The sequence below is a fragment of the Sphaeramia orbicularis genome, unplaced genomic scaffold (assembly GCF_902148855.1).
Source record: "Sphaeramia orbicularis unplaced genomic scaffold, fSphaOr1.1, whole genome shotgun sequence".
Taxonomy (NCBI): domain Eukaryota; kingdom Metazoa; phylum Chordata; class Actinopteri; order Kurtiformes; family Apogonidae; genus Sphaeramia; species Sphaeramia orbicularis.
Window position 1 is genome coordinate 7,144 of NW_021941615.1, and position 9,727 is coordinate 16,870.

Here is a 9,727-nt window from a genome sequence, read left to right on the forward strand (position 1 = left end):
TTAATTTTAGCAAAAAAGTCTCCATTTTGATGTCTGGGGTCGACAGAAACTTGTGAAGTTAAATGGGGTCATGAGCCAAAAAGGTTGGAAACCTCTGAGTTAAAGTGTCTCATTAAATATAAAACTGGCTCTAGAGCAGTGTTTCACTTCCTGTCAGTAGGAGGCGGAAATGCGCCAAAATGTTGCGCAGACGAAGAAAGAAGAAGAAAAAAGAAGGGTGAAGCCCCGCCTTTCCGTGGTCCATTGACCAATCAGGAGTCCGGGCTGACAGTCAGCCTGTGATTGCCATAGTGTGGCTCAGCAGTAGTTAGCATAGCCGGCTAATACAAACAGCAAAAGCTAAAAACACAGCGGCTCGTTTTTAATATCTTCTTCCGTTTTCTGTCCGGAACGCACTCCACTTTCTCCACCTCACCCCGCATCAGCCGCTAACTTCACCATGGTCGGCGTCAAAGTGATCGGGAGCGATCCGGACTTCCAGCCGGAGCTAGCGGCCGCCGGCTCCAGGCTCGCCGTGGTGAAGTTCACATGCCGCGTAAGCTAACAAATCGAGACCGAGGCCGTGCGGCTAACCGGGATAGCACGTTAGCTTTATGAGCCTTTAACTCTGTTTGACCGTATATTCCAAACGCAAAAATAGCTGAAGGTTACGAGATCGTAATGGACCCGTTATTTAAGCATTATTTTGTTGTGAGCAGCCGGCAGAAACAGGCTTTATTGGAGGAAACCGGCCAGTGCATGGTAATGTTAGCATCCAGCTGGCTTACAATGACATAGCACTATTACAGTGTTAGCTTCAGAGACTGTTCAAATACATGAGCTGTCAACTCTAATAAAGGATGATCACAGCGAAAACATCTACTGTACCATACATTTAGTGGATGTAAATGTAACATTCGGAATACAATTTGACAAGACTCGGTGTTTTATTCCCAAATTTGCGCAAAAATCTGTCTGGCTGTGAATAAAACTGCAGCTGTTTTTGTCTGTGAAATCTGTTTCTAGTTCCAAACGATTAAAATGAAAGGACTGATAGTCTTTCAAATAAAAAAACGACAACCTATATATAGTTAAATGAATGTAGATGAGTTAAAATAATTAAGGAATGAAGAGTCAACATGTAAAAACTTGTTAATAACCAGATGCTTTGTATTGTCTTCTGCTCCATACAGCTCAGAGCTGATACCTAAAGATCACAACATGAATTAAGTATGTGGTTGATGTAGAACATTGTAGTCATAGCCTAAACACTCTGCAAGGACAAGAATAACCCAAACCTAACACCAGTATTTAGATGATATATTATTACAAAGCTTAACTATCTCTAGTTGAAAATGCCAGCTTTTATAGGTGAAACATGAGGATTTGATGCTTTCTTCCACTTTCAGATTGATGATGTCTTATAATTGGTAATGTGCACAAATGGCTTGATTATTTCATACAATACGTAACAAAGAGTGGGGATATTATTACTGTCAACGTTTGATTTTGATGAAAGAAACAAGAAAGTAACAGGGTTCAGTCAATGTAATGATTCAGAGCCTTCCTTCCTCCTCTTTTATTTTATTTTATTAGCTTTTTATCTTTTTAAATGTATTTTTAATAGCAGCCATCAGCATTCTTGAGTTTGAAAAGCATAGATGCAAGTAGGGATGTAACGATTAACGGTATAACAATAAACCGTGGTAAAATTGCAGACAGTATTTCTATTAAATTCTAATTATCATGATAACTGTGTTGATTACCGCACTTTTAGGGGGAAAAAAAACCCTATGTAAAGATCTGCTTTTATGTCAGATATTTGAGTCTAGTTTTAATTTATTACAATTTTAATTTTCTATACCTAATATTTGGAACCAATATTCACTGTTAAAGTCTTTGAAAAGGTTCGTTAAACATTTGTGTGTTATTTGTGCAATAAATTAAATACACTTTTCAAATTGGATTTTATATTTTTTTATGTGTGTTTTTTGTCCTTTTATGTTTTTATAGTAGGTTAAAGTGAAAAAATAATAGACAGACGATATAGATGAAGTGTGCTGCAAAAAACAGATCCAAATATGGGTATAGTAAACATTTGTTTCTATAGCATTATAAAGGGCAAAATCAAAAGGACTGAAAAAACAGACAAAATAGACTTCAGACCCACTAAGGGTTAATATTGAATGTTTCTGACACAGAAGGGCATTGTGCCAATTATTTATTTGTTTATTTATTTATTTTTAATACAACTTGGTTTAAATTATTTCAGTGTGTGTATTAGTACTTTTTGAACATTTGAGCACAGTTTCAACAATACCGCGATTATAATGATACCGTGATAATTGTGGTCACAATAACCGTGATGTGAAATTTTCATATTGTTCCATCCCTAGATGCCAGAAAAGCAGCGGTCAGAACTAATGACAGTGAAATCTACTGTAGCTGAAAGTTTGCTGTTGAGTGAAAGTGTTGATTTTCGACTCCTCCTGTCTTCCTCAGGTGTCAGCCCTGCATCAAGAATAGCTCCAGCTTTCAACATGTTGAGTAACAATAATGCCACAGGTCGTCTTCCTGAAGTCGACGTTCACGTCTGTCAGGTAAGACTCATCACATCATCAGTATTATTGAGTCCAGCAGTGAATTCTTTTACAAACTCCACTTCCTATCTGTAACTAAGGTGATCCTTTTTATCTTATTTATGTGATGTATTTTACTGTTTGTGGGATGAAGTAATGACTGTTGTTCGTCCTTTTTTTAGTTTAATAACCAAAGCCTTACAACATCATGAGATTAGCCTAAGAGATAATTTGAATGATTATTTCCTTGAAGAATTGAATATACAGCAGAAATCTGCACAAATACTAAACATTTTTTTATTTGATCCCAACAGGATCTAATGTTCATCACCAAATGTTCAAACTGTGTTCAAACTGAAATTCAGTTTTCCAGACATTCCAGTTTCAGATCCTGTTCAAATGTTCAGATTCTATTAGTTCACAGCTAACATCAGAACAGGATTTGAGTTCAATCCAAACAAAGGAACCAACATTATTAAATAAAAGAGTGTGAAATAAGAATAAATAAAAATATAAACAAAAACAAAAAAGAACCTCCACAATATCTGCATTAAATAAATACCTAAAAATATCCATACAGTACTTTTTAATATCGACACAGTATTGTGAAATGAAATATTGTGATATATTTGAACCTATATTTTCTTACAGCCCTATTTAGGAGCAGTGTTTGTGAGAAAAAAACAATTCAAAGTAAAATGGAATTTTTCAGTAGGATGAAATGCATAAATAATAATAATAATAATAATAATGATGATGATGATGATGATGACAAGCGGCCATCTCCTCTGTGTGTCCTCTCCACCAGGCCACGGCAGCGGCCAATAACATTTCAGCCACGCCCACCTTCCTGTTCTTCAGGAACCGGGTCCGGGTGGACCAGTACCAGGGCGCCGACGCTGCAGGTCTGGAGGACAAGATCAAACAGCACACGGAGAACGACCCGGGAAACAGCGAGGACTCAGACATTCCAAAGGGATACGTGAGTGAACCCTGGGGGGGGTTTGGTTCTGGACCTGGTTTGGACTTAGCCACAGTGTCCCCTGAGGTGGACGTTTGGACGGGTGGGTTTGTTCTGGACTGAACCTGTGACTGTGTGTCTGTTTTTCAGATGGACCTCATGCCCTTCGTCAACAAAGCCGGCTGCGAATGCCTGAACGAGAGCGACGACTGCGGCTTCGACAACTGTTTAATCAAAGACACGTCGTACCTGGAGTCAGACTGCGACGAACAGGTGAGAACAGGATGAACAGGTGAGAACAGGGGTCCAACATACGGCCCAGAACAGGGGTCCAACATACGGCCCTTCAAAGGGTCTGAAAAAAAAAAAAAAATGGATTGATTGCTGTTGTTTTATGTGTGTGTTCTTAGTTTATCAGATCTGACTTGTATTGTGTTTTATATGTATTTGTCGTGGACGTACGTACGGCTGTGAGTTGTGTTTAGTGAAACTTCTGCTGGTGCTGTTTTAACCTGGACACTCTGGAAAAGACATGTTTAATGTAAACCAGCTGGTTTTCCTGGTTCAATAAAGGTAAATCAATAAAGTAGAATAAAGTCAAACAGTAAAATGACTAGGGCTGTAAGAAATATCAGTTCTGCAATATATCGCGATATTTCATTCACAATACTGTATCGATATTAAAAAGTACTGTATGATATTTTAGGTATTTTTTCAAATGCAGATATTGTGGAGGTTCTTTTTTTTTTTTTTTTTTCAATTGTATTTATTATTATTTAACACTCTTATTAATACTGGTTCTGATGTTAGTTGTGAACTAATAGAATCTAACATTTGAACAGGATTCCGAAACTGTAATGTCTGTAAAACAGAATTTCAGTTTGAACACAGGAACATTTTTGATAGAACATTAGATCCTGTTGGGATCAAATTAAAATGTGTTAGTGTTTGTGCAGATTTCTGCTGTAATTACATTCGTCCAGGAAATAATCTTTTAAAAAAGAAACAAAACCAATAAAAAAAATTGCCGTTTTTTAACAGATATTGTGATATATCATATGTGATCCTACTACTGTGATTTGTATCGTATCATCAGATTCTTGCTGATACAACAGCCCTAAAAATGACACGAGTCAGTGTCGGATGGTGTCGTTGGTAGGTGACTGCTGATGACGATGCATTCAGGGGCCTCAGTGTGTTTTCTGTTTCAGCTGCTGCTGATGCGTTCAGGGTCTTCAGTGTGTTTTCTGTTTCAGCTGCTGCTGATGCGTTCAGGGTCTTCAGTGTGTTTTCTGTTTCAGCTGCTGCTGATGCGTTCAGGGTCTTCAGTGTGTTTTCTGTTCAGCTGCTGCTGATGCGTTCAGGTCTTCAGTGTGTTTTCTGTTTCAGCTGCTGCTGATGCGTTCAGGGTCTTCAGTGTGTTTTCTGTTTCAGCTGCTGCTGATGCGTTCAGGGTCTTCAGTGTGTTTTCTGTTTCAGCTGCTGCTGATGCGTTCAGGGTCTTCAGTGTGTTTTCTGTTTCAGCTGCTGATAACCATCGCCTTCAACCAGCCCGTCAAACTCTTCTCCATGAAGCTGCAGTCGTCAGACTTTGGTGAGTTTTACACGACACTGAGGTTGGACTGTGAAATCTGTCCAGGTCCAGCGGTCCACAACCATTCATTGAATCTGGGGCTGCACGAGACTGGAAAAAACTGACACTGACCTTTTTTTAAACCCTGAGATATATATTGCGATATGAAAACTACTCAGGAGGATATAATACTGCGTGGTGTCGACATAAACGGCCATAGCTCAGGAGGTAGAGGGGGTCATCCATAACCGAAGGGTCCGTCTCAGTCTGTCTGTTGTGTGCACTTATCCCTCCTTCCCTCCAGTTCCACTCTCACTGCTGTATGAATGTGTATGAATGTTTGGTGATGGTCGTAGGCACAAACTGTCAGCCACGCTTCTGTCAGTCTGCCCCAGGACAGCTGTGGATACAGATGGAGTTTAACACCACCAGAGGGGGAGTGTGACAGCGAATGAAGAATGGCTCAATAATGTAAAGCACTTTAGGTTGTCATTATTTACAGACATAATGTAATATTATTTTTCCATCAAACCCAGTAGTAAATCTGCAGTCCTTCTTCTGTGTGGGTTCTCCTGCTGTTCTTATTGGACTGTAGATCAGATTGGTCTGGATGTGGAACCCACACTAAAATGAGTTCCACAGCCTGGACTGTGGAATTTATACACTTTGCAAAGTCATTCCAGGGGTCGGATTGGAACCTTGTGGGGGACGCATTTGGGTCTCGGGACGCATGTTTGACACCTGTGGTTTGGAAAACGTAAATGGTTCCAGATATCAGTCTAGTTCAGGGCTCTGCAACCTTTATTATCAAAAGAGCCATTTTGGCTCCTCCCTCTTCTGCCAAAAAATAGTCTGGAGCCGCAAAAAATAACAAAGCTTTAAACTTTTAAATTTTTTTTTTTTTTTTTTTTTTTTTTTACATTTTATGTTACAACCACTGAATACAACAAACAGAAGTGCAGTGTGGAATGGATTCTGGAGTATGATTACTCTAAAAGTACACAGTAAAAGTAGTTCATAGTATTTTGTGCTAATAGTATATGAAGTACTAATGCCAAAATACTAAATTCATGAGGCACTTATTGTAAAAATTAATTTTATTCATTATTGAATTAGTTTTAAAGTCTGTTTCAGATGAAAAAACACCCTTTTGTATCTTGGAAGGGAATCTGTTTTAGGATTACTCCAAAAGTACACAGTACTCATACTCATACAGTCACTCTATGAAAAGTATCACTATTTATGGAAATGATTCTCCTCCAAACTCAACACTGCCTCCACAGTTCCCAGTTGTACTGCTCCAGATTCTCTCAGAAAACGGACAGAATTACATGAGTAACACAGTAAACAAAGGACGGACAGAACCGTCTGCGTCTTTAACCTAGAGCAGAAATGAACCCTGACTTCGGTTGTTGAAGGCACATTCGCTCCATGCAGCTCATCTACTGTAACTGTCCAATGAGGAGAACACAAGAAAAACACCAGCAGCTGTTTGACCACAGTAAAGGGAGGAGCCACGACAAGGAGGAGGAGGAGGAGACGCATGAGGCTCCAGAGCCACAGGTTGAACACCCCTGGTCTAGTTCCTATTGGTCACTGATAGAAGTCAGATATGGACTGTGAGTGGATGAGTTGAGTTCTCCTCCAGTGAAAGTCCCACCCACTTCTATAGTTAGATTGATGTGTATCCAGAACCAGGACTGGAACACAGAACCAGGACTGGAACATAGAACAGAACCAGGACTGGAACACAGAACAGAACCAGGACTAGAACACAGAACAGAACCAGGACTGGAACATAGAACAGAACCAGGACTGGAACACAGAACAGAACCAGGACTAGAACACAGAACAGACCAGGACTGGAAACAGAACAGAACCAGGACTAGAACACAGAACAGAACCAGGACTGGAACAACTAGAACAGACCAGGACTGGAACACAGAACCAGGACTGGAACATAGAACAGAACCAGACTAGAACACAGAACAGAACCAGGACTGGAACACAGAACCAGGACTAGAACACAGAACAGAACCAGGACTGGATCATAGAACAGAACGCTGTCCGTACAGGGACACTGGGACTGTTTTTCTTTAAACATGTCAGTAATAACAGTCCCCCTCCATGAACCTGTTGAACCTGTTGGGTTCAGAGGTCAGGGGTCAGAGGTCAGGGGTCATCCTCCACGTCCAGCTGTACGCTCATGTCTTTTCCGTCTCCGTCTGCTCCTTCCAGCTCAGGCTCCAAAGGTGGTGAAGGTCTTCATAAACCTGCCTCGCTCCATGGGTTTCGACGACGCCGAGCGAAGCGAAGCCACTCAGACCCTGGATCTGTCTGAGGACGACTACAAAGACGACGGCCGCATCCCCCTGCGCTACCGTCAAGTTCCAGAACGTCCAGAGCGTCACTGTGAGGACGTCCTCCGCCTTCTACACCTCAGTAGAACCCACTGTTCCCTCTGAACACTTTAGTACCTTTAAGAAGACGCAGCTTCCATTTCATTCCCTTAGCTCGACTCCAGTGGTCCAGAAGGGTCTGAAAAAAGCATCTGTCTATTTAAGGAACATTTATGGTGTCGATCTTTTTATTCAGAAGTTAGTTACAAAAACATCTATTATTACAATTTGTCCACATTTTAAGAAATACGGAGTGAGCAAAGCAAAAGAACAACAAAGGAAAGCAAACATAACAAACACATAACTGAACAGTAGAACAGGTGGATGAAGCCGATGCTAACAGAACATGCTAACTGTCACAGTTTGTCACCGTCGTCTTCTTCTCTGCAGATGTTCGTCAAGTCCAACCAGGGAGACGAGGAAACGACAAAAATCAACTACCTGACGTTCATCGGGACTCCGGTCCAGGCCACCAACATGAACGACTTCAAGAGGGTACGAAGACGTCGCAGCTTCGGAAAGAAAAACCAGCGCAAAAGAAAAACAATGTCGATTTCTGCTCATTTTGTTCATTTTTTTTCATTATTTTGCTCAATTTTTGTTTGGTTTCGTTCATTTTTTTCATTATTTAACTTGATTTTTGTTCTTTTTCTTTCATTTGAATTCCTTCATTTGTTCCATCTGTAACTAGTTACGACATTTGCACATATCGGTTTTGTTCATTTTTTTTCATTATTTTGCTTGATTTTCATTCAGTTTTGTTCATTTTTTATTATTTTTCTCAATTTTCGTTTGGTTTTGTTGATTTTGTCATTATTTTTCGATTTTTGTTCTTTTTCTTCATTTGAATTCCTTTTTAATTAGTTCCATCTATAACTATTACGACATTTGCACATATCGGTTTTGTTTTTTTTTTTTCATTATCTTGCGCAGTTCCTGTTCAGTTTTGTCCATTTTTGTCATCATTTTGCTTGATTTTGTTTGGTTTTGTTCATTTTTTTCATTATTTTGCTCAGTTTCTGTTCAGTTTTTAAATTTTTTTCATTATTTTGTCGATTTCTGTTCAGTTTTATTCATTTTTTTCATTATTTTGTCGATTTCTGTTCAGTTTTTTTTTTTTTCAGCCTCTAATTGAATTTGTTTGTCGTTTTTTTTAATCCCCGTTTCTGTAAATAAACATTTGCGGGCCTTGAATGTGCACAAAGTGAACGGTGAAAACAGGAACCAACACTCATGTCTGTGTTTGTGTCCGATCGTTCCTGGTTTTTAGGTCGTGGGAAAGAAAGGAGAGAGCCACTGAGGATGAAGATGACGGAGGAGGAAGAGGAGGACCACGCCCACCACCACCTTTACCAGCTCTGATTGGACGCCTGCGTCCTCCGTCTGTCAACCCTTTGTATGTAATTCAGATGAAAACCTGTAAATAAAACACAGTCCTTTTCCAAAGGCATGTGTCTCATCAGTCTGTGTGTGGATCCCACCACCAGAGGAAGGAGAAGAAAGGTAGTTTGAGACACCGTCCACAAATTAAGACACTGTCCAGGAATTCATCCAGTGAACGTCCTGAAAAACCTTCATCACAGCTGATGTTTACACACGTCAGGAGGAAAATCTGTTTATTTATTTATGTCTATAAAAGTACAGCATGACAAAAGTTATCAAAGTTGATAACACATTTAGAACTGGATTAAACCAGAGTGGAACCAAGGAGGAGAGAGAGGAGGAGAGAGGAGGAGGAATCCTGATTAGGTAAATAACAGATTTCCACTGGAAAATATGTAAAATACAGAGAATAATATTAGAATAAATGATGAAACATCACTGAAGAAAAGTTCAGTCTAAGGGAAAATCATTTGGGAACTGAAATAAAAGCAGGTAAAGGGTTTAAGAGGTTCAGGTGAATGTTCCAGACTATCAACAGCAGGGGGCAGTCATGACACATAATGACAGAAAACACAAAAAAAAGGTAACCAATAACAGGTATTAGATAAAACACACAACTGAGTCATTCTGTGTACATGAGTGGAAAAAAAAAACAGGAAGAAAAAAAAAGTTAAATACTTCAGACCTAAACTTGTTTTATAAATAATAATTATTAATAACTTGTATTTGTTCAACACTGACATAATCCACAGGTCATGTGAGTCCAGTTAGAGCTGATTTAAATGTGTTATTTGGTTTTACAGGTTCAGTCCATTCAGCTTGAACTGGTTTAATGTAGGTTTAGACTGAAGTC

At 39.5% G+C, this 9,727-nt stretch overlaps 1 pseudogene; it reads left to right on the top strand.

Moving 5' to 3' along the window:
* The first annotated feature begins 257 nt into the window (after positions 1-257).
* On the top strand, positions 258-8,941 carry LOC115416485 (thioredoxin-like protein 1; annotated as a pseudogene).
* Positions 8,942-9,727: the final 786 nt, after the last annotated feature.